Consider the following 26784-nt stretch of genomic DNA (forward strand, 5'->3'; position numbering starts at 1 on the left):
CCCCCATGTTTCGCGATAATCGGAGTTGCACTATATCGTTTTTCTATGGAATGGCGGAATATATATTAGTTTTGCTGTATATTTGATTTTTTATGTATTTTGTACAACACGTATCTCTATGATTACCCCACAATGTATTTTGAAAAACTTTAGTAATGCTGCAAAGGACAGCTCTTAGTTAATAGTTGTGGGAGTCTCCAAAAGATACATTGTATACAAAAGCTGACAACTCGGTCGTTTTCCAGTTGGACCGTAACGCCATGAACAGAAAGAATTATGCCCGCATAATGCGAACTTTTGCTCAAAGTACCGCAAACTTTGTGCAGTTAAGAATATCAAACTCGTGTCGTTCTAAAAAATACATTTCATGAACAACTTCCTCACACGATAGGCTAATGACCCTACTTTGAGGGTATAGGTAAGCGATAAAGCGTGACAAGAGGGGCAGGGGGCCTAAAATCCTGAAAAATGGCGTAACATTTGAATCGTCCCTAGTTTTGACCACTGGAAAAGCCATATGAAGGGTTACTCACAAATTACGTCACACTATAGATAGAGAGTTCCTGCCATAGAGCTGCGGTTCATACATTTTTTCTACTAATTTCTATACAAACTCTGCTACATGGTGGAGCGGGAGGCCTGAAATTGTCAGTACTAGTGTTACATAACATGTAAATGATTCATAGATCATGTATTCACGTGCAATATTCATTTACTGAAAGTGCGCAACAATGAACTAACTACATCGGCTGTTTTCCTACTCTCCGCATCGACCAATGTGGCGCTAGCTTCTATGCGCGAAAAATCGCTAAAAGTAAATCGCAAAAATATTGTATGGCGAATACCATCTAAAGGCAAATTCTTCAAAGTGGAACATATTATTCGAAAAAATATTTGGTAATGGTTGTGCACAATGGTGACCACTATTAAGCCTACCAAATATTTTTTCGGGAAAAGCTTTGTATTTCAAGTAATTCAAGTTTAGATGCATTTCGCCATACCAAATTAAATTGATTTACTCCTGCTGATCAACTGTGGCTGCGCGCAAAGCGGGTAGTCCATTGGGAACACAGTGCAAATGGTTCCAAAACATTGCGCACCCCTATTTTCTCATAAAAATGGAAAATTTATCACGAACTGTGATTGATTTTATTAGAATATCATCTTTTCTGTCAATTAATTGCATAATTAATTATCGTTGCACAGTTTTATCGAGGAAAATGTTGTTTTTTTAGTAGAGTTACTTCTTGGTGCCCGTGTTAAGTGATGCAAATGTTGGCGTTTTTGTGTGTTTTTGTTTATTAATCAACAAAGATTTATAACAATTAAACATTTCTCAAAAAATGTTAATGTTTACACAATGCTAGTGCAATGATTAAACTATAAAAAATATTGACATTAAGTTTTCTTTTTGCTATTTTGCAAAAATGCGCAAAGTTAGGTGCGCACACGGTATGGGGCAAAATTTCGCATTGAAGACCTCCCAGACAACCACTAATCGTATAAGATGTTGCATAAGATGATAAAGTGGAGGACATATGCGTGCATGCCTCCGTTTAGGCGCATGTAAAATGTACGCATATCGTCTCAACTTTAACATCTTATTCAACATTTTATACGATCATTGGTTGACTGGGTTGTATTAAAAATTGTATTACTAAAACTAAAAAAAATAACGAGAAAAAATCTAGTACTTCGTTTGAAGGTAAGTACTACGATTTTAAGGGCACCAATCTCATAAAAACCGGCACCAGTGCAACGAATCTTTTTATTTTAGACTTACGCCAAGTAGGGTAAACAGGTATAATATGCCCCCCTCTAAGCAGAAATGGCAATATATCTAAAATTGGCGCCTTATTCCATCTATTGTCCACTGCAAATCGTTGTTTCTAAAGTCAGTAAAGTGTTGCATGAGAACTTTACCTCTGGAGGGGCGGCTATGGAAGCTTTGAAACGTTTTCCGAAAACGTTCCAAAATTTACCTTATCAAAACAAACGGGGCAATACGCCCCATCAAAAGAAAAACGTCCAGCCCCGTGATAAAACTGTTCCACGGGATAATTCTACCACATGCTTATCCTAGGAGGGCCTTTTAACAAGTGATTAACTGCATAAAAGTTGCAGAATAACATAAGCAAACAGAACTGGCTTCGTTTACAATGAAGCCAGCTTGCAAGAGGTAAAATATTACGCCAAAAGCCTCGATTTCAGACTTTTTGATATATTTATTGTTTTTCTATACCAATCAACTAACGGATCAGCTTTATGGCAATTAGTCATCAATATATTTAAGATTTCCAATCGATCTCGCATGCAAAAAGCGCTTGAATCGCTAGAAAATAAAGGGTGGCGTTTTGCCCCGGTGGCGCGTATTATACCCTTTTACCCTAAGTAAGAACAAAACCAGAACCAAATGCCCATTCAATTTACCTACATCCAGCCTCAGAAAATGAAGTCCTGGCCCTGATCAAATCCCTGCAAAAATCATTAAAAACAATTTTTCAACTTTCTCAAGAATGTTGTCCTTCAATCTAATGATTCAAGAAGGTTTCTACCCGGATTGTCTTGAAACAGCCAAAGTAACTCCAATATTTAAGTCAGGAGATTCCTCTCAAGTAGTTAACTACCGGCCTATATCGACTTTTTCGATTTTCAACAAAATATTTGAAAAATTACTAGTAAACCGCTCATTGAATTTCCTGGACATACATAATACTCTGTACAGTATGCAATATGGCTTTCGCAATGGGAGCAGCACCACAATTGTCATAGCAGAATTAGTTGATAAAATATTAGAGGAGACTGATTCTAAGAAATACGTTGGTGCCTTATTTTTAGATTTAAGGACAGACTTGTTAGAATCCCAAAATGGCCACCACAATGGCCGACTTTGGCACCTACTGACGATTTTGAGGGCACAAAACTCTTCGTAAACAAAACCAGCGCACCTGAGCTTCTAATTTTAAGTTTATTACAAGTGAGCAAGAAGAGAATAATAAAATGCATTATTGTTTGAAGCCTGTTTTTTGAGATTTATGCGCCTGAAGTTTTGATGCACTGTTAAAGCGGGATTTCAAAACGTTTGTCCTTAAACAAGGCTTTTGACACCTTAAATCATAGTATTTTGTTGCAAAAATTAGAGCAATATGGCATTAGAGGTGTTGCAAACAGAATCATTAGTAGCTACTAAAATAATAGAACTCAGTTTCTTACAAATGATGGTGTTACCAGTTCAATGAAGCAAATACATATTGGTGTCCCTCAGGGAAGCAACATTGGGCCGTTACTGTTTTTGATGTACATAAATGACATTAGCAAAATTCGTCTTGTGAGTACTCCAAGGTTATTTGCCGACGATACGGCTTTATTCTATCCCAACGCTGATCCAAGATCGATTATTTCAAGCATGAGTAGTGATTTACAATTTCTTTATGAATATTTTTCCTATAATTTAATTTCACTGAACTTGAAAAAAAAAAAAACAAAATATATGATGTTTCGATCCTCCGAGAAAGTGCTTCCGAATCTACCAGATTTATTGATGGGTACTAACGTCATCGGAAGAGTAGATTTTTTAAAATATTTAGGTATTGTTCTTGACTGTACATTATCATGGAATCAACATATCAAGGAAGTTGAGCGAAAAGCTTCGAAAATGTGTGGAATATTGAGAAGAGTTAGTAGCTTCATTCCTCGAAGAGCTTTGCTTATGTTTTACTACGCTCATATTCATTTTCATTTCAACTATTTGGTTTTTGCTTGGGGAAGAGCTTGTAAATCAAAACTGAAAAAATTACAAGTAGGTATTACAAAATCGATTAATCAAATTAATTTATAATTTACCGTTTCTGTTTCCATCCGTTCGGTTATATTCAGATTTTCCTCATAAAATCTTACCAATACAAGGCATGTGTGAAGAGCAATTTAGCAATGGACTACCCGCTTGGCGCACACCCACAGTTGATCAGCAGGAGTAAATTTATTTTATTTTGTATGGTGAAAAACATCTAAACTTGAATTACTTGAAATAGAAAGCTTTTACTGAAAAAATATTTGGTAGGCTTAATAGTAGTCAAGTAACCATTGTGCACAACCACTACCAAATATTTTTTCGAATAATGTATTCCACTTCGATAAATTTGCCTTTAGATGCTATTCGCCATACAATATTATTACGATTTACTTTTAGCGATTTTTCGCGCATAGAAACAAGCGCCACATTGGTCGATGCGGAGAGTAGGAAAACAGCCGATGTAGTTAATTCATTAATATGGTACCTTGGCTGCACTAAACTAGGCAAGTTGGTCATCTCTCACGGTCACGTGTCTATTCGATTTTTTATCAAAACCGATTTACTTTTGTCGGGCCATCTGAATTTAATAAGCTACCCAGAGATATACAGACGATAACTGCTCGTCAGCATTTCAAATTCAAATTTTTTTAAATACTACACCTCTTGCTTTAAACTTTCATCCTTTCTTTATTTTCGTTTATTTATATGTTAACCGTCATAAACAACTTAAAGATAGTTTGTTAATTGAGCGGTTCCATATCATTTCAGCAACGAGTAATTTTCATGTATGTTTATTTGGATGAAACCTTGCATACAAGTCTTGGGGGAGAAAAACGCCGTTTTGCATACTTGGTTCGCCATTTTGAATCTAGCGTTACTTATGAGAAGGGCCTATGAAAAATGCACATGATGTCTTCCAAAAATTTTTTTCTCTAAAACGGTTTGTCCGATCGGTTTGGTGTCTTCGGCGAAGTTTTAGACAATTGTTGGTGCTATATAGAGAAAATATGCACGGTAAAAAAAATGTTTGGTTTTTGTGATTTGAACTAAAATATAGATTTTCCCTCAAAAGTGACATGTCAATATTTTTTTATTATCCTTATGTTATAGCTGACTGAAAATGCTATCTAGTGCACAGTGAGTTGTTCTGGAGAAAAATAGGTTACAATGAAAAAAAAAATTTTTAAAAAATTACGGTTTTCAAAAAAAGCTATTAAGAAAAGTCAAAAAAGTTTGTCGCCCTAATTTTATGAAAGTACATCAAATTTGCAAGAAAAAGTACTTCGGTAACATTTTTCTAAGATGCACCGTTTAGAAGATATTACTAATTTAATATTGATTTTTTTGATAACTTAATAAGTTTTAGCCCTTTTCGGATGTACTCCGTGTTTCTCCAGTTTCAAAAGTATTTTTTTCGGAAAGATTGGAAAATTTTGAGTTAAAATGACACTGACAGCTTAAAGATTTGAGTGAAATTCTCTGCCTTTAAAGTATTTTGAAAAACAAGTTACGAAATCCCACTATCAGGAAGAATGATTTCTTCCAGTGGTTTTTGATGTATTGTGTTGAAAATGTGCATTCAACTCTTGCATATCGCAAGCTCCTCAATTAGCAAGATTCAAAAGAGCGAATAAGGCTTATTTCAGAGGTGGTATTTGTGCGCAATAAAAAATAACATTATATTTTGTACATCAGTTTATTTTTATTCCTGTATTTTTATCAAATTATTGTTTACACAACTTTCTTAACAATATCGAATATATTGGCACAAGGCAATATTCAGCCACAAGGCAAGAAAAACTATCAATTTTATCATTGTTACCAAAATCATGGTCAGTACAAAAAATTGTAGACGAATTTGAAACTAGTAGAAATATAGCATCAGATGCAAGAAAGGAAAGAGATAATGTATTAGATTCATCTCAAAGTTCAAGCTCTGGAAAAGCTTTGAGTAATGAAACAAAAGAACTGGTTTTGATTTTTTTTGAGGACGATGATATAAGCCGTGCAATGCCAGGCCAAAGAGATTTTGTTAGCGTAAAGACAGGAAATAAGAGATTAGCTGTTCAGAAAAGATTGTTAATGATGACATTGAGAGAAGCTTTTAATCGCTTCAATGAAATGTACGTCAATGTAAAAACAGGGTTTTCATCATTTGCAAGCCTCCGGCCAAGGCAATGTAAACTATTGACTATCACAGGAACACATAATATTTGCGTTTGCACTACGCATGAAAATGTCAATTTAATTCTACATAGCTTAAAAAAACACAATGTCATGAATGATCTAAAAACATTAACGAATAGATTATTTTGCGAAAATAAGACAACTCATTGCCATCTACGAAGATGTAAAAACTGCCCAGATACCTCAGTTTTATAAGACAGTTTACTGAAACAACTGGAAGAAAACTTTGTTGAAAAGCTTTCATTCGAACAATGGGTTACCACTGACAGATGTGATTTAGAAACTATTGTAAAGCAAACCGATGACTTTGTTACATTTTTCAGCTCAAAATTAGAAAGTTTGATTCCGCATGATTTTGTAAAAACCGAACAATCCAATTTTTTGAAAACTACAAAACAAAACTTGCAAGATGGTGAATTTTTAGCTATTTGTGATTTTTCTGAAAATTACAGCTTCGTTTTGCAGGATGAAGTTCAATCACACCATTGGAACGTTCAACAGGCCACAATCCGTCCTTTCGTAATATATTATACTGAAAATATGCAAATTAAACATTTTAGCTTCATTATAATTTCAGAAAAACTAAGACATAATTCAGTCGCTGTTAATTTGTTTATTGATAAAATGATAAACTTTTTACAAGTTGATCAAAATAAAAACATGAAAAAAATTTATTTTATGTCAGCTGGTGCTGCTTCACAGTATAAAAACCGAAAAAAACATTTCTAGCCTTTGTAAGTTTAAGTCAAAGTATGGAATTGACGCTGAATGGCATTTCTTTGCAACATCGCACGGAAAAGGTCCATGCGATGCTATTGGAGGTACGATAAAACGCATGGCTACCAGAGCAAGTTTAGCCAAAGAACGCGAAAACCCGATAAAGACTGCAAGAGAGTTGTTTAATTGGGCAAACAAACGAAAAGAAGAAGAACTTACAAAGTTGTCATTTTGTTATTCTACTACAGAAGAATACGAAAATATGTCTTTGCAGCTAAATAACACTAGTTTACAGCATTTTTGAACTCGGTAAGCTGATGATCGTTTTTGGTGTACAATCATGCCCTGCGTTCGAAAACGCGAAGGAAAAAAATTACAATAGAGCGGAATTTTTTTCGACTTTTCATACAAGGTTGATGATTTGAAATAGCTTTTTGTTCTATTTTTAAGCAAAGTCCCTCACTTCACACATCTCATTCTCCGTAATCAATGCTCCGATTGAGCTGAACTTTTTACTGTAACTTGCCTACATATGATATGTCAAATAAACGTCGAGAAAGAATTTTTTGTAATTACGTTGCTTATTGCCCTACTTTTCACTCGCGGTTGCAACGATAAAACGGCCTACTTTTCTCCACTAAAACAAAAGTGCCGAAAAGTACTACTTTTCGGCACTCTTAAAAGTGCTGAAAAGTAACACTTTTCGGCACTTTTATCAGCACATACATTTTGCTCACTACCGCGTTTTCCGTAGATACAGCTGTTGCTCCTACATCCAATTAGCAGCTCGAATCCAAATCAGGACTATTCACGTTCCGATTCGGGCCGCTGATCAAGTGCAGAAGCAGCAGCAGAAGCTACTTTTGCTCCTTCTCATGTTGCTGATTGACGACGACGACGAAGACGGGAACTTGAAAATTTGTGACACCTTCTACACCACAGCCTACCTGATCGAACAAAAACCTGCGTCGGTGCGCATGGATGCTTCCACGTGGTTCCTCCTGATTTCATGTATGTGTAGCTAGATAGATTATCCGGAACGGGAATTTTTTCGTAATTACAAAAAATGTTGTATGCAACTCGTTGCAAAACTCGATTTTTTCAACACTCGTCGTATTTATCCAACTCGGCAAGCCTCGTTGGATAAATGTACAACTCGTGCTGAAAAAATCATCATTTTGCAACTTGTTGCATAAATAACTATTTCAATTGTTTTATTTTTTTATTGAAAAAAAAATACATTTCCTCACATATTTTTGGAAATTTTGCTAAAATTTAAGGAGATTGTCCCCAAAACTCGTCAATATCATAAAATTCATCAACCTGATACAAAACCTGCATTCAGATGATCGAATGGTATTATGTTCAGCTTTTAATTTATGGGAAAAGATTTAGATTTGGTTAAACAAAACGCAATATATTTGAATTTTAGAAAATTCCATATTTTAAAAAGTTGTAAAACTCGATATTGAGTTAAAACTCAAAAACTGTTCTACTTAAAAATTTTTTAAGCACGATTTCGAAATCAGCTTCAAATTGTGCTTCAAAAATTTTGGTCGTTGACAGAAGTTCACGACTTTCGTTTTATTTTGTAAACTAGTGTAATCAATATAATAATTCAAAAACAATTCAAGGAACTCAAAAATCCCACTCATTTTTTCCTCTATCAGTAAATACAATAAAGGCAAAGCTTTATTCAAACTGTCCTGACAATGATGCCAAAATATTCGATATTCTTAAGAAAGTTGTGTAAACAATAATTTGATAAAAATACAGGAATAAAAATAAACTGATGTACAAAATATAATGTTATTTTTTATTGCGCACAAATACCACCTCTGAAATAAGCCTTATTCGCTCTTTTGAATCTTGCTAATTGAGGAGCTTGCGATATGCAAGAGTTGAATGCACATTTTCAACACAATACACCAAAAACCACTGGAAGAAATCATTGTTCCTGATAGTGGGATTTTGTAACTTTTTCAAAATACTTTAAAGGCAGAGAATTTCACTCAAATCTTTAAGCTGTCAGTGTCATTTTAACTCAAAATTTTCCAATCTTTCCGAAAAAATACTTTTGAAACTGGAGAAACATGGAGTACATCCAAAAAGGGCTAAAACTTATTAAGTTATCAAAAAAATCAATATTAAATTAGTAATATCTTCTAAACGGTGCATCTTAGAAAAATGTTACCGAAGTACTTTTTTCTTGCAAATTTGATGTACCGTAAACTGGGGTGTAGTTGATCAGTGGGGTGAACCTGATCACTCAATTACCCACGAATATCGACTTTCAAGGAAGTTACCATTCCATTTTGATGATACGCCAATGGATTGCGAATGGTTGACATAGATTGTTGCTTTCTTGAAAGTCAATATCCGCGGATAATTGAATGATCAGGTTCACCCCACTGATCAACTACACCCCAGTTTACGGTACTTTTATAAAATTAGGGCGACAAACTTTTTTGACTTTACTTAATAGCTTTTTTTGAAAACCGTAATTTTTTAAAACATTTTTTTTTCATTGTAACCTATTTTTCTCCAGAACAACCCACTATGCACTAGATAGCATTTACAGTCAGCTATAACATAAGGATTATAAAAAAATATTGACATGTCACTTTTGAGGGAAAATCTATATTTTAGTTCAAATCACAAAAACCAAACATTTTTTTTTTACCGTGCATATTTTCTCCATATAGCACCAACAATTGTCTAAAACTTCGCCGAAGACACCAAACCGATCGGACAAACCGTTTTCGAGATACAGTTTTTTGAAGATATCATGTGCATTTTTCATAGGCCCTTCTCATAAGTAAGGCTAGATTCAAAATGGCGAACCAAGTATGCAAAACGGCGTTTTTGTTCCCCAAAAACTTGTATGCAAGGTTTCATGCAAATCAAAAAATACAAAAAAATAAAAACTGGAGAAATTTCTCACTTGTTCGTGGAATCGCTCAATTATATGATATGTTAGAATAAGTGAAACTTTAGTTTATAGTTTATATTCGTGCTTCTTTAAAAGGACGCTTAGGGCCGATTTCTTCACCTCGGCTTAACTGGTTAGCCAGGGTGAAGAAATCGGCCCTTAGTCCACTACACATTTAGTCCACTACACGCTGTAGAAGCACATTAATGTTTTATTTTGCTATTTCGTTCTTTTATTAGATGTCATTTTTTTTATTATTCTCAGCCATTTAAATTAAAGTTGTTTTGTTATTTTAATTGTTGTGTTGCCTGTTGACTGAGAACAGAGTGTCCACTACCAGGGAGCTCACTACGGAGCTTTTTGGTGTAGGGGAGAGCGGAGGGTCACTCTAAAAAAAACAAAAAAATACTTTATCGTTGTTAATGTGTATCTTGAGATTTGTGCAATTGAGGTTTAGATGCAACGTGCAACATTGAAATAGGATTTCAAGACGTTTGTCCACAAGGTATATCCTTTTCGGGCAGAGCGCAAAATGTGAAATGTCCATACAAATGGCTCAACTATGGCCCTTCAGAATTTTTCGATTCCCCAACAAAAAAAAACATTGTTGTTCCTAATTTGGAAGCACTACTCTTAAGCTTTCGATTACTAGCTTTGCCTACCTAGATGAATCGAAAATTAAAAATATGCGACAGATAATTTTTTTTTTTCATGATTTACGGATTTTCTCCACTTTTTATTTAACCCTCTAATACCCAAATTTTTTATTTTGATCTAAATATCATTTTTCGTCATCTAAAATCGATTTAAACATGTTTTGAAAGATGATTCCTTTTAATTCTCGATTTCGTGAATTTCAGTTTCTGATTTTTATAATTTTTATTTTTGAACATTCCCACACTTTTATATTTTTCCTGGAAGCCTATTTGGGGTACGGATTTTTTGAGATGAAAACATTTTGAGATTATATGATTATTGTTGAAATATTTTTATTTTAATTTTTTTTTCACTGAAAATTTTATTTTCCGTGTATTTTTAAGGAAAATAATTTTAGAGTGTATTCGATCCCCTTAAACTATTAAACTAGGATAGAATGATTTGGGAAAAATTTAAAATATGTCAATTCTAGCGATTTAATACAAAATAAACAATGACTTCTAAAAGGTGACTAAAACATCAATTTTTCAATGATTTTTTAAAAATGTAAATACGCTTTAAAATACACCAAAAACCATTTTGAGATATACAAAACAGTCCTAAATATCAGCCAAAAATATAAAAAAATGATTTTCCACGAAACAAAAATTACAAAAATGCTCAAACTATACCCCGTCTAAAGGCGGGGTTGGGTATTAGAGGGTTAACTTGTTCTGGTAAATCTCACATAAAACGTAAACAATAGTTTGTTTGCTCACATTCAAGTATTTATACATGCAAAATATGTCAATTACTAAAATAGTTTATATAACATACAACAAAGACTAAACAGATGGAAATATATACGAAACTGTTATTGCTGAAAAGCACAATTGTACTAAATTCCAAATGCTAGACTTTACAAATACTGGTGTGAGTGAGAAATGGACAAATTGGAGTGGAATTTGCGAAAACGTTACTCGGACTCACCGAGAGGACGGAGTAACTTTTTCGTAAATTTCACTCCAATTTGTTCATTTCTCACTCACGCCAGTATTATTCGTTGCAATAAAAATTATCGCGCAAAGCCATTCGAAAACGCTAATAGATGTGCGTAGCTGCATTTGGTCGCTTCGGCATGTTTTCCGCACTTATTGTAGAAGGCACGAATATGATTTGAAATACTGGCGATGATCTATGAGCGATCTTGCCCATTTTTGCGCGAGAATCTACGGCGAAGCGCGCAATATTTGTAAAGTCTTGCTTTTGGAATCAAGTAAAACTTCCACTCGACTGGTTAAGCCACAAAAATCGATAATAAATTAATTGGATCACTTACCCTATAGCACAATTGTGTTGGTTCATCACGAAAGGGATATAGACTTACCGTTATCATTATCGATGTTATCTTTGCAGCTCATCTCCAAAGCAATGGAGCAATCATTTCCAGCCCAGCCTTCGATACATACACAATGATATTCACCATCTTCTAACGTACACTGTCCGTGACGTGAGCAGCCATTTTCGCAACCAGCTGTAGAAAGAAATACAATGCATATAGTTTATAATGTTTATATGTCTATTAAATATGAGAAGCGCAGGTGTTACTGTTTTAAAATAGCCATCCAAGTACTAGACTTAATTACTCATGATACAAATGGAAGACATCCATAATAAATCAACACCATATACGGACCGTAATGTAGACGGTTTAACAATACCGCATACTGTTTGAATTGTATCCCGAATGGGTGGTTAAGCACGTCTTATGGGTTTATGCGGGAAGTGTAATTACACAGCTTTTGTTTGGTATGTCTCAAAGTAAACTTCTAGCGTAACATGTGATAAGGGCCTAAGTCCAAAATGTAAACATTGAGAAATCTGCTTGAGAAGGTTTCCATGTATATTCATAAACCGTATTTAGAAATCAAACACTGTATTAGTTACACTTATGCAGCAAATGATGCGTATGACTGCTCCCTACATGCTGTCTAGCGCCAAAAATAGCATACTACATTGAAGTTCGTATAAAAATTAAATTTTCTAACAGCAACGGACATTGGCCCTTTCGAAAATTTTCTTTGATTCTGGCCTTTTGATAATAAGCAAACGACTTAGGCCCTAGTACATTGGCCCTATGAGCAACTATGAATCGACTTAGGCCCTTTTGAATTGAGCTTATTTTGAGTAAAAATTAGTTAGTTTGCATAAGTTTTCTTATATTTTACGTGATTATGCAAGATAGAATCAGAAATGATGAAACCATGAAAAATCCAAGTAATGTGCCAAAGGGCCTAAGTAAAATTGAGAACTAGTTCAACTTGGGCCTTTTTACTTCGACTTAGGCCCAAAAGCAACTATGATTTTACTTAGGCCTTTTGAAAAATCATCAAAAAAGTCATGTTAAAATGGGTTTTTGGCGTGGATGAGGAAGTGTATCGATAGATTACGTGAAACTTGATAGGAATAACGGAAAATCTCGTTTGTTTACATTTTCGACTTAGGCCCTTATCACATGTTACGCTAGACTTATGTGTCTCTGACAGATGTTGAGCCCCTGAATCAGAATGAGAACTTGCACACTGACGTCATCATTATCTCCTTTTTTCTCTTTCCTTCGGCGTCGGTCCATAAAGCCGTCCTTGCCATAAAAAAATGTTGGCAATGTTACAAAATTTGTATTTAATCGTATGAGAATTCGATGAGGTTAGGTTTTTGCTGCAAGCCTCTATCTGGGCTTAGATTTGCACCAGCACATTACAATTTCCTGCTATATGAGAATCTCTTCTGAAATTCGCATACTGACCAAAAACTTGCGCGCCGGCCACCCATGCGCCGAGTTGTGCGCCATACAAAATGTAAATAAACAAGTGTCAAAACGGTTCGCACCAAAAGCTCTATCTCTCTTATGGCCCGTTTACATATCAGGCCAAACATTTCAATAGGTCCTATCTGCATTTGAGAGGCTCTCTTTGTTTGCTTTCTCTTTCAATTATTGCAGTGTAATGGTACAATTTTCAACTATTTTTGCAGTACAAATCAAAAGACAATGGTTTTGACCATCGTTCAATGTAAGGAGGCAATCAAAATACAAATAAACAGCTGAGATATTAACGAAAGAGAGAGAAACCGAAGAGAGCCTCTCTTTTGCAGATTGGACCTTTAGACATGTTTGGCCTGATATTTGCTGATTCTGCGTGACAATTCATTTTCGAGCAGTATTGGCGTCAATTTAGCGTAATGTAAACATTTTTTAGCTGACAATAAAATAACCATAACAAATTCAGAAGCTTCTGAATTTGGTGAAAAACTAGTTGACAATAATAAGGATATTAGATTGTACTAAAGTGTCTCGAGCATACCAAAATGGCGAATCCTTGTCGTTTTGACAGATCTCCTGCTCGATTGGAACTATGGGGGTGACAGCAAATCGACTGTTCCAATTTTGACGTTTCTCCTCTTTTTTTATCCAGGCTCGTTAGATTGTACTACACAACTAGCATCATGTAAATGGTCTGCTAGACGAATTGTCAGCTAATTATGCTATCACGCCAGTGTTACCCGAGCAGAGGAGAATACCAAAACAACGGAATCACAAAATCTGTTTTTATATCTTGGTTTGATATTATTAACTTATTGAGGTCTGTGGAGCGGACCTGGTGTGATGGTTAGAACACTTGACTATCACGCCGAGAACCTGGGATCGAATCCCACTCCCGACAAACTTGCAAAATGTGAGTTCTTCCTTCGGAAGGGAGGTAAAGCGTGGGTCCCGAGATGAACTAGCCTAGAGCTAAAAATCTCGTTAATACAGATAAAAAAACTTATTGAGGCATTACCTTTCAATGACATGTTTTGTTGGACAAACTTATTTTGTTAGGTCGCTTCAGTATGGCCTCCGAAGTAGCCGTGTTATAAAAGAGTAACTTAAAAATGAGCTTAAACATTTTTATTGAATGCGCTAACTGCCGTTCTACGCATAGTAGCCCCATGTTGAAAAACTTGAAACTGAGAAAATCGCGATTAAAGTTTCAAACAGGTTTTTCTTGACATAAGGATAAAGTCTTCGGTATACCAATCCGTGTGGTCAATTAATGATTTTTAATGAAACTCAACATATGTGTGTGAAAAAAGATGGATAAATTATTAGTGAAATTCCGAAAAAATCCACAACTCAGGTGAGATTTCAACTCACGACCCTTATTCGCTAGACAAGTGCTTTTCCAACTAAGCTACCGAGCCAATTAATGACACTGCATTTTAGTTGTCATGAGGTAATTCAAATCTCATCGATCATGTTTCATCTTTCCCTTAACTTGCACCGCAAATACCGTCGTTGGGGGTGAGAATGGGTCAAAAAAGTATACTCAAAGATTGTTTGTTAAATAACGAATGCAATTGAAGTCGGAATAACTTTTTATTTGGTATGTATACTCTTCTATGTGGTAATGAAAGTTTAGCAAGAAAGTATCACATTATATGAATTACTTATTAAACTACAAATGATTGAAAATTGACCCAATCTCACCCCTTAGAGGGGGTGAGAATGGGTCAAAGTATTCGAAGTCACCTATCTAAGAATATAAGTTAATTTTATTGATCATATCTAGTCAATCTAATTAAAATACAATGTAACCATGACAAAACATAGAGGAAATTTATTTCTGCTAAAGCATAACTTTAAAATTTACTTTCAGACTAAAGGAAATCCAATCGTTCATTTTGTATTATGTTTTCTCTTGCGTAAATTTTAAGGTGCATCGAAATAATTGAGCTGAAAATGTCGGATATTTCACTTCTATTTTATTATAATATCTTATTGCGCATTTCCCACCCCACTGGACCCCTTTCGCAGTTAGTATAAGTGCGGAATCGTGAATAAAACTGCGATTTTGCATCGAATCGTGTCGGTTTCTTCTGCGCACTTATGCATTACAATGTGCTGAATAAGTGCGCAGAAGACATCGAAACGATTCGATGCAAAATCGCAGTTTTATTCACAATCCCGCACTTATACTAACTGCGAAAAGGGTCCAGTTGGGTGGGAAATGCGCAATATTTATTTGTTTTAAATGCTGTCAAAGTTCAGATTACCGAATTATACCAAAGTGAAGCTTTATCAAAGTTCGGTGAAAATTAACAAAAAAATCGGTGGAGATTTCCAAACGTTGGTTGAGATCGTGTCGAAATTTGGTAATTCTAACGACAAAACTGGGTGTGTAAATTCAACTGAAAATACAAACTGCAAACAAAAACTTGAACTCAACGTAAATTTATTGTTCCAGAACCGATTTTAGATCACAGACAGTACATTCAACATTAAAAATATGTATTCCGAACTAAATAATGTGTGTCGAACTAAATAATGTGATGTCGATTCAAAATATGTATTCCGAACTAAATAATATGTGTCGATTTTTTTCGTGTAACATATCATGTTATAAACTAGTCTGTCATACACACTTAATCTCCAAATTTGATCTCGGTAAAAACGAATAACGAACTCAATCGGTAAAGAACATTTTAACTGAAATGTCGTTAAAATTTGACAGTTCGCCACAAATAACTTATCAAAAATGACGAAATTCAGTAATTTACGTTCATTACTGAATCTCGGCAAACTTTTTTGCCACAGCAATCGGCAATCTAATCATGTTGCTGAGTTTCGGTAAACCGCATCTGTCAAAAATGAAAACGAAGCACGTTGCCGGGTGCCATCTTCAAAAAAGGATTCTTTGAAGCGAATCACTTCTTTGATTCAGCGATCACTTCAGCGATTTTCTCGTAAGTAAAGCAATTAAATTCATAAATTAATTCATTCATTCATTAATTAATGGATCCCTTTCTTAATTATCCTTCTTAGTTTGTTATTTTGGAGATGCAGCGCTGCAGGAGGAGTGCCGGAACCTCGCATCAAAGTGCCTGTTTGTTTGCTGCCGGACAGAAGAAAAAATGGTCCATAGGTACCAAATAAGCCGCTCGTAAATCCACTTAAGAAAAGGCTCCCCGTAAGCAGCTGGTCACAAAGACCCATAAAAGTGCTCCCTCGACCGGCGGAGTGGAAATGCAGCATCGTCACCGGCCGGGAATGGTAGTTCTGCGAGAAAACCGTCGCTAACAAAAGTCCACCGAGTTGCTGTTCCCTCCGCAAGTTGCCGTTCCAGCGCTTGGAGCGTGAAATTGTGCAGGTTTTGAAAGACAGATATGCGTTTCCAAAGTGCCGCCGTTACTGCCCTGCAGGAAACCTGGTGGATTGTTCGGGGACACCATCTGTGTGCGATCTACGCCGAGCGCGTCACCATCATGTCGACGGACATCCAGCTGGCCCGGCGTATCCATGGAGGAGGAGTAGGCAGAAGTGACTTGGTGGGAGGGGGCGGGGGGGGGGGGGGGGGGGGCGTGGAAGTGCTACATATTATGTTTTACCATTGATGTACAGTTAAAGATACGATAGAAAAAATCCAACATGATTAAAATGGTTAACCTAATCATCATTTTCGTTTTATTTATTTATTTATTTATTATTATTTCGTTTTATCAATAAGCATGAAAGATAACAAACATTTACTGAATTTCGGTAAACAATTATACCGAAGTTCTCGGCAATGCATTACCGAACCATTCGTCAAAGTTTGACAGTTGATCTTTGTCAAGTTTGCAGACTAGTCGGCAATTTGAACTTTTACCGAGATTTTTACCAAACTCTCAGCTGTTGGATTCTCGGCGAATCATTTTGCCGGGCTCGGCAAATTAAATTAAGTGTGTAAGCGGCAAAATAACAAAAATATGTTCCTGGAGGGCCCATATAGCCGAGGCGGTAAACGCACGGGTATTCAGCATGACCATGCTGAGGGTGACGGGTTCGATTCCCGGTCGGTCCAGGATCTTTTCGTAAAGGAAATTTCCTTGACTTCCTTGGGAATAGAGTATCTTCGTGCCTGCCACACGATATACACATGCAAAATGGTCATTGGCAGAGGAAGCTCTCAGTTAAAAACTGTGGAAGTGCTCATAGAACACTAAGCTGAGAAGCAGACTTTGTCCCAGTGAGGACGTTACGCCAAGAAGAGGAGAGAGGATGTTCCTGGAAGACCAGTTGAATAACACGTTTTGATTGTTTCAATAACAACTTAATAATAGTGAATTTATAAAATATTTCAATAACAAATTTTGAAATTAACAAGTTATTGATGTCAATTTCTTGATATTGCTTCGGCTGACCAAGCCATGTGGAAAATTACACTGTTGAAAATGCTTTGACATTCGTTGTCGAGCTACCACGCGAGACAGTCGTCAGTTTCAGGCGTCCGGGCTTCTCCTCGGTTATTATACTATTCCAGTGGTTTTTTTCGAGGTGCAAGTGCGTTTTGCTAGAGCAGTGGTTTTCCCAAGCCGCGCTTGGAAGTGTCGTTTCATTGGCAGAGCCATTATTCATCGTTAAGTGCAGTTTTCGTGCGTATGACCGTCCACGTGGTCCGGCATTTTCCATCACCGTTCGAGGTGGGCCCCTACGCGCACACTTGGATAGCGTTGATGAGTGTCGGGTCAACGCGTGTGTGAGCAATCATCGACCAACACCAACCCAGCAGCAGTGAGCGCAGAGAGAGAAAATTATCGTTCGTTTTTACCGCCGCCGGCGTGCGGGCTGGTCATCGTCGTCCGAGCATCGGCGTCGTCACTCCTCCCTGCGAGTGTGTGAACAAAGACAACCGGTCGGCAACAGCGCAGCGCAATGAAAGCTAAGTACACCGTTCTCTTTCGATGTTCCCTCTACTTTACCGTCTCGTTAGATTAGGTTTTTGTCCAGTATATAGGGTGACAATGGGTATTATCGGCAGGTTTGTTCTCTTCGTCATGGGGGGTTTTTGTCAGCCAAATTGCCTGAAACTTGGCCATATAATTCAACTTAGTTGGGAAGGATTTGAGGCCAACTCTGTACAATCGGTGGGACACTACACAACTTTAATGATTTACATATTCTATCACACATTTTAGAAATAAAGAAATCATGGAATTAATACAAAATCTTTGGAAACATAAATAAATTAAACATTTATTGCAATATCGCTTAAGATTTCGCGACCCACCAAAATCCATCCCGTGACCCACCAGTGTGTTGCAACCCATAGTTTGAGAAACGCTGCTTAGAGACTTTTCAAGAAGAATTGATAGCAGAAAGTGTCGAGTAATATCTGGTCAAATCTGTAGCCTAATCTCTGGGATCGTTATCGCGAAGGTTTTAAAGATAATTTCTATCGAAATCTCTGATGCAATCTACGGAGGCGTAAAAAGTTCTCACGCGATTGCTAAAGGAGTTTCTGACGACCTCACAAATAATGTTAAACAAATATCGGAACCACCTGATCTTTTTTTAACCATTTCGTTTATTAATATGGCTCTCATGTTTGACAAAAAAAAAACTCTACTGAGCAGATTATCTGAACAAGTACATTGTTTTAAAAATTACATACACAACTATTTCAATACTAGCTGTCCTGGTGAACGTCGTACTGCCTGCCTACTGTGTTTTTGACATCCAGTTCCATAACAAAGTGCCACTCAAAACGCAATTTTAGATTTCCCCGTTTTTCTTGCCTTCCCGGACACTTTTTTCAATTATTTTTTTCGCACGAACACGTCGGAGCACTGCACGAATGCAACAGTGAAAGCAAAAAGTATACCCGTTGGCCCGTTTCCGAGCCTATTCGTGACATACAAACACCATTCCATTTTTATTTATATAGATATAGAAGATAGAAGAAGATTTGGTTATTCGAGCACGTTTTTTTTGGGATTGTCCTCGAACCGGAGCTGGAGCCCGAACCAGAAGCTGCGTATTGAGCCCGTCGCTGCTTCACCTGCAGATTAGTCATCGCTTCGTTAATTGCTTGGGCCACGCCTTCCAATATTGCCACACTCTATTTTCTCCGTTTTTCTCTATCCGAATCGACCGTATTCACGCTTCCGCCATGCTGCTCCTTCATTTGAATCGCATCCACAGTGTCCGTATATTCATTACTCTCCTCCAGAACTTCGATAATGTCATCGTCTGAGGCTTCCGTCGATTCTTTCTCTGTTTGTTTCACCTCCTTACCGGCGACAATACCAGCATACGAGGTTGGCGTGTCCATTCTCTTCGACATAGTATTCAAAACTTTCTTTTTCGGACAGGAATCCCTCCGGTGTCCCACCGCTTATCACAAGAAGCATGTGTCTTTCAACCCGTCGTAAAACACCTTCCAAACAGCGACAACGATTGATGGAGGAACATTTGTCTTGATATCCAAGTAAGCACCACGTATGGCACAAATTTCCCAAATGGAGGAGAACGTGCCTCTGGAGCCAACCTACGTACGCCAGTTTGCAGGTGACCAAGACACGATTCCGGTGAAACTTCACCCTAGCTACGTACTCTACCTTCCCATATTCTTTAATTGCTTGTGAAAGATTTTCATCACCAATCTCCGGCGGGATATCGAATACACGAATGTATCGCATATCGGTACCGTCGATTGACATCCGTACATCCACTGACTCGCCACTTCAATAAGGGAAGGCTCGCGCTCCGAGTTTTTTTTTTCCAATGCGGCTTTCATGATGTTTTAGCGAATTTTCATTAGAAATTGTTGAAGTAATTATAGCGGAAATCTGTGATAAGTTTCCGATGGAATTTTTGACTTCATTTTAGATAGAGCAAATTCTTACAAGTTTCTCAACACATGTCTTCTGAAGGATTCTACGGATTTGGTGACGAATTACATCATCAATTTGGAGAGAAAATATTTCAAAAATCCTTAATAGTTCAAACAATTTAAGACCAACCACGTAACATTCTCGATTATGTTCCTCCAAGAATGATTCTATAGTTTTGGGGTTCAGTTTTGATAGTTCGCAAGCTTGCTGAGTAAAATCAAACCCTACAATTTCAATAAACATCTAAATTTCGATTGAAGTCATCTAAGAATTTTGCGGAAATTCTTCAAAAAGGCTTCATGAATATCCGCAAAAATAAGCTGAAGTTGACAGATCCATTCGTATGTACCTAGATTATGGCTATGATTTAACCTTCCTTAGTCACTAAAAAAAGTTTCTAATAAGACCCTGGGGTCATTTTTGACCTCAAACTTTGGACAGCTCGCAAAAATCAGTGGCTTGTCCGATTTTGGATCTCTTTGGCTCAAATGAAAGGGGAGCAAGTCTAGTTTTCAAAACCACCGGATTAGGCCACTATGGCCACACGGGAATCTGCTTTAATTGAAAAAAAAAATGCCACTTTTGAGACCCTAACTTTGGCAAGCCATAACCAACAAGTAATCAGGACCTTCCAACAATCGTTGAAAAGGTATTCACGTGGACTTTGATTATAGACATTAATATTGACTAATTATTGAGAACCAGTACCGGAAATCGGGAATATCCGAAATATTAGTTTTCATCGTTGCTATGTGCTTAAAAATCCACAAATGTATTCCCTTTGTGCATTTTATTGCATAACTTCTCTGCACACTTCACTGAAATGAGAAACATATTGTTAAGGGCCATTTTTGCAGGGTTCTGGGCAGGTCTGGTCAACACTGAATGGGTTACATGGATTCCGGAAGGTGGTTAATTGGGTGACGACAATGAACTTTGTATAGAGTTGTCGCTCCAAAACCCGGCGCCACATGGCTCAACCTTCATGCATTTTCACTCTATGCTCAAGAGAGTAAGGGTAATTTCCCTTACGAAAAGTTCCTAGGCCGACAGTAAATCGAACCCGACCCTCAGCATGGTCATGCTGAATGCCTTTGCAGATATGGTTATAGCGGCTCCAAATGAATATTGATCATATTGATCATCATCATCACGTGGACACCGGAGAAATCCATATTGTATTGCTCTCAGATTTTGACAACAAATGCAGGCTTTCGGCAGCTCAATTTTAATCATTTACATTTAGATTTGCATTCATATTTTGTAATGTTCTGGTATAAGAATTAACAAATAATTATCTCGATCTTGTCTTGCGATTTTCGACTGTCATGATTGCAAATTGGGATCCAAACGTTGGAGTCAAGAAAATAAATTCATAGGCCAATTGATTAAGACTGCAAGCCAGACCAAAGTTCGTTCAAAGATGATCTCGCTTGATTCAGGCCATGGTCATAAGAGAAACTCAAATTGTGTTTTACAATATAAGTAGACATTTAGCAGCTGACCTCATTTCACGCTTGAGGTGCAAAGTGTGAGAAACCAATATGTCATTTGATTCTATGTGATCAGAGAATTGATTATAAAATGATTCCGTACTATAGAAAATGAAGTTTTCCGTGCTTTAGAAATAGAAGTAATACTGAGGATTACTCCAAAAGCTTCACGAGGAACTTCTCCAGAAGATGTACCGAGAGTTTCTGTAGGAGTCAATCCGGGAATCCCTCCTTGACGGATTCACCGATAAATCAACTAAAATTTCAGCGGAAAATTTTTCTAAGAGTTTCCCAGAGAATCTATTGAAGGAATTGTCAGGTCGATCTCCTTCGGAATTTATTGAACATTTGTGGAAAATATTTCGGATGACTGCCCGAAGAAATTTACCGAGAGACTACTGCACGAAATGAGATCTACTGAAGAAATTTCTGTTAGAGAGATTCTTGGTAGAAACCCTAGAAGAGTTAGCGGTGGAACTCTTAGGACAATTCCTGTGGAAGTCTTTGAGGAGTTCTTGGTGGAACTGTTTTTTGCTTGTGTTTTTTTTTTTCAAATTATTAAATTATCTCATGGTGAAGTTCCTTGATGATTTTCGGTAGGAAATCTTTGAGGGTGTCCCGATGAAAATCCTAAAAAATATCGAATAAAAGTTTTTGAAGAATTTCATGTGGAACATTAATAAAAACTATGAACCAGAAACATAGGGGATTTAGTGGAACTTCCAGAGGATTTCCCGGTAAAACTCCTCTGGGTGTACCACCTACTATATATTCTAGAGGAATATCCGGTGTAACTATAATATTGTGAATTCAAGAGGAATTTCCAAAAGATCTCCTAGAAGAATTCATGAAGCATCTGTGTTGCGGAGCTCCTACAGGTATTCACAGCAAAACTCTTGGAATACTATCTGATGGAGCTCCCACAAAAAATCCGGTTAAACTTCTAAATTTACGGTGGAAATCCAAGAGAAACTAGAGTGGAACTCTGGATTTTCACACAAAAAATGTGTCATGGAGGGAGATGGGTCCGAAAATTAAGATTTAAGTATTACGTAATAACATGATGCTGTCTAGAGAAATTTCCGAAGGAACTTCTAGAAGAGTATATGTACGCACAAATCTCAATATGAGATTGAGAAAAGTTGGCTGTGAGCACATGAAAATTCCTTGAGCTTGAGACTCGCGATGTTGGTGCACATCACATTAGCATTGCGAGTCTCAATGAGACATCTCAATGAGACAAGCTCCAGGTGTCCAGGTACACCCGCTTGATACACTCTCGAATCCTTCACTATGATCACATTAACAAATAAAGTTCAGTTGGGACTGGGTTGACGTTTTCCGGGTGCGGAGGGGGTTTGGGTCATAAGTATGCTGCGGTAGATGGAATGAAGCCGAAGTTTGTTTTACGACGGGAAAGGTGGTAAGATGAACAATCCTGGGACATGCTTCTTTCGAAGTATGCCTAATGACCATCATGTTTTGGGAGACTGCGTAAGAGTGTGCTGATGCTGTTGGTATTCGTCAATTTATTTGTTTGAGAACCCAAATATTGTTGTATGACGCGTAAGATTTCTCAAACCCCTCCTTCTCCCTCCCCATAAACCCTTACGTAATTAATGAACAGCCCCCCAGTTCGTGTGCTTCCGATTGGTGATTTTTTGGGCGTGTTTTGTTTGACCAATCGAGAGGGATGAAGCGTCATTTGAGCTGATGGAGAATGGCCCTAACGTTTATCAATCCGAGTATTGTTAATCGGCGGAAACGGAAGTATCTTCTAAGGTACTTTTTTTCTCCTAACAATACTATCATCGGTTGCGATTTGACGTTTCGTGAGGGTAGCAATGGTTGGCGCCATCGAATGGTCTGCAAAAAAGTGCGGATGGGGTACCGAACTGCCTCGATTTTCCCCCGTGTAACGTCAAAATTCGAACTGCCCGCTTGTACATAATGCATCCATTGCCGCTCGTGGTTAAGGGAACCGACTCTCCTGATAATAATCCATCTTGCTGTGGCTGCTTCAATTCTGGGGTAGGACCAGGTTCACAGGATCTAATCTGGGCAATTCGTTTTATCAGCTTTCAACTGACGAACATCTCAATGAGACGCGACGTCTCATTGAGGCACATACGCAAGATCTCAAATCTCACAAATTTTCTTGAGACGCATTTTAAACCAGCGCATGGCACACTGTCATATTCATGTATACATGAGCTTTCAGACACTCTGTAGAAGACTTTCCTCTGAATTTTCTGCGTCAATTTTAGAGCACTGTTTGGTAAAACTTGTAGAAACATTCTCGATGGAATTCCTTCAGGAATATACGGTGGAATTTCTAAAGAAATTATTTGGAGAAATTCTTAGCGGAGCTGCTAGAGGATTTTCCAAAGGTATTTTGAAATGAAATTCCCACAAATATTCTCGGCGGTACACTTCGAGAAGTATCCTCAGTGAATTAAACTTTCAAAGGAATTCCTGACAAAACTTCTCTAGGTATTAAAAGTTTATCTTCTAGAGGAAAATTGCGGCGGAACACATAGAGAAGTATTTTGAGGAATTTTCTGAGGAAATTCTCTTTGCGGGTTCGCGGTGGATCAACTACTACAATTTCTGCATATTAGCGGAGGGGGGCCTACAAGTATTCACAGAGGATCTTCGAGTGAAACTTCTGGTGTAACTGAAAGTACTTCCGTTGAAACTTTGCTCCGCCTCCACGAATCGATGCCAAACATGTGGTAATTTGTGATTTCTATGCAAGAAAGCCACAACTTTACAAGTTTTGAGGTTTAAATGCAACTCGACTCACAAGATGGAAGTTTCGTGTGCTTTTAGTGCAACTCATTAAGACCAAAGCTAGAAAGCCACATTCTGGATGATGTTGCAGGTGCTGCTTGGGTAGAGAAAGTCTCTTTGGAAGTCCTAGGAGAAATCATAACGTAACTCCCAGAGGATTTTCCTGAGAAACTCCTAGAGGCATTCCCGTTGTAACTTCGGAAACAGTTCTTAGTTCAAATAAATTACTACTGGCGAGAGAATTTCCTGGGCAATCTTAAGAGGGATTTCTGGTGGAACTCCAAGAAGAATTTTCGTTGGAACGACTAGAGGATGCAAATCCTGCGGGAATTTGCACTGTTCTAATATAGAAATTCGAGGTGGAATGCCTATAGAATTTCTGTTGTATCTCCTACTGGAATTACGATCTGAACTCCTGAAATAACTGATTAAATTCCTTTAGAATTTCCGGATGAATTTTCTGGTGGAAATGATGGTGGGACTTCTGAAAGTATTCCTTATGGAACTTCTTGGAAGGTTACCGATGAATGAAACATCAAGAGCAGTAGAGCTCAGTGCTTTTTTTGGCGCAACATTTGACTAGAAATCAATAAAAACTGAAGAGATGTGTTACAAATTTACGCTTTATCCAAAGCCTGGTGTTGTAGCTAACTGGGAGAAAAACCTTAGTTATATTTTCAATCTTTCGAGATTTGCTCGATTGAGTAAAAAATTAGGCCCACAGGCCGAAGTTCGTCAAATTACAAAAAGTTACAAATCTAATTTCAGTTTAGTAACCTTGTACTAAATGGCCTCGATACTAAGCTTCAATTTCAATACAAATTTGCTTGTCATTGAAGTGATTTTTGATAAGTGCTAAGCAATTTTGTTAACGAAATGCGTAAAGTGCCGAGCACTACTGATCTAGAGGAATTTCCGCTGGAGCTCCTGCGGGCAGTGTCTTAATTTATCAAATTACAGTCATCCCAACCAACGCACAGAGGCTCTTGCGTCGTAGATTTGTTTTTGTTTTGATTATCGCTTCGACAACCCCTGCGCCACTCTCTGAAGTTCAAGCGATGAAAAATTCATTTCCTCGCTGTCTGCTGAATTTTTACCACGGACTGATATTCAAAGTCAGCATATTCATCTTCAATTGATATTTTTTTGGTTTAAGCACGATTTAAAAGCAAAAAGTGCTGCTGGTGCTTACCATTCAATTAAAGCAAGCATAATTACTAGAATTAGGGCAACATATCGACATTTGCGTGCATTAAATAGCCTAAAATCACAAAAAGTAATTTCCAAATTAAAAAAATCATATTCATATTCACCGAGCTCGGACTGAAGATCAAAACAGAACTTCAGCTACAGTTGATTACACTACGAGGCGTCGCTCTCATTGTCTTGCTTTCCCTTTGTGATGTTCATTCTCTGTGTCATGTTGTTGGGAGCTGAGACGAGACTCGCGAAGACGGTCTTCTTTTTCTCCACTTTGTTATTTTTTTCTTCTTCCTATCTGTGTTGACATTATGTTTTGGGCTGGTGGTTCAAACACGTACGTGACCGCGTTACCTCACATGCAGTGTGACTGAATCCCATTCATGCACAAAATCATGTTGAGGTGAAATTTTGCACCGCCAGCAATCGCCAAGCAAAGTAATCATTGGAATATTTTGTTTTCAATTTAGTTTTGTCAGTACAGTAGAAGAAAATGCTGCTCGGAGTGAATTTTGGCTTCAGAATTTATCTCGGATAGCAATACTTTCCTCGTTTTAGGTAACGTAATCAAACGGGCTACAACTGACAGCTCAGTTGGGCTGCACTTGACTGCTTTTTTTCCTCTTCGCGAGTCTCGTCTCAGGGTGGGAGACTGCATTCGTTTATTTGTGTGCGTTTTTGCACGGATTGACCATCATTGGGCTTAATTTTTTAGGCACTGCCTGCGGGTACCAGGGTTGTTAACGTTAATCAACGATTAACGCCGTAAACGATAATTTTCTTCCAAATCAACGTCCACGGCGCGGCGGTGCGTTGATTTTCTTGGCAATCAACGTTAACGTTAACGATTTGCGTTGAATCAACGTCAACGGATGCCGTTAACCGAATCGTTAATTACCTGCGGTACCTATATATTTTTTTCTACACTCCGAAATAAAAGTATACACGGAATTACTATTATTTATGCATTTTGTATCCGCATCTCTCTCACTCCCTTTTTGTTTTCATGCTATCCGCTGCTTCGTCTGGGTTGACGAATCACTTCGCTTCAACCCAGGCCAAACGGCAGATAGCATGAAAACAGAAAGAGAATGAGAGAGATGCAGATACAAAATGCATAAATAATAGTAATTCCGTGTATACTTTTATTTCAGAGTGTATTCTGGGGTGATTAAAATGGTTTCTAGACCAGATGTCAAAACGCACTTCCGTAAGATATGCAATTATTATTTCGGCTTACCGAAGTTTGTGAAAGCTTCTGATGGAGGTTCCATTTTGTACTTAACAATAAATAATCCACCATCCCATCCTTACAGTAGAACAGACGATCAAGACGTATC

The 26784-nt window shown here is 37.4% G+C and overlaps 1 pseudogene; it reads left to right on the forward strand.

Annotated features, from left to right (window-relative positions):
- LOC134290155 (histone H3.3C-like) overlaps positions 1–18060 on the forward strand; it is an 18937-nt pseudogene extending 877 nt beyond the window's left edge.
- The last annotated feature ends 8724 nt before the right edge of the window (positions 18061–26784 follow it).

This window comes from Aedes albopictus, chromosome 1 (genome assembly GCF_035046485.1).
Source record: "Aedes albopictus strain Foshan chromosome 1, AalbF5, whole genome shotgun sequence".
NCBI lineage: Eukaryota > Metazoa > Arthropoda > Insecta > Diptera > Culicidae > Aedes > Aedes albopictus.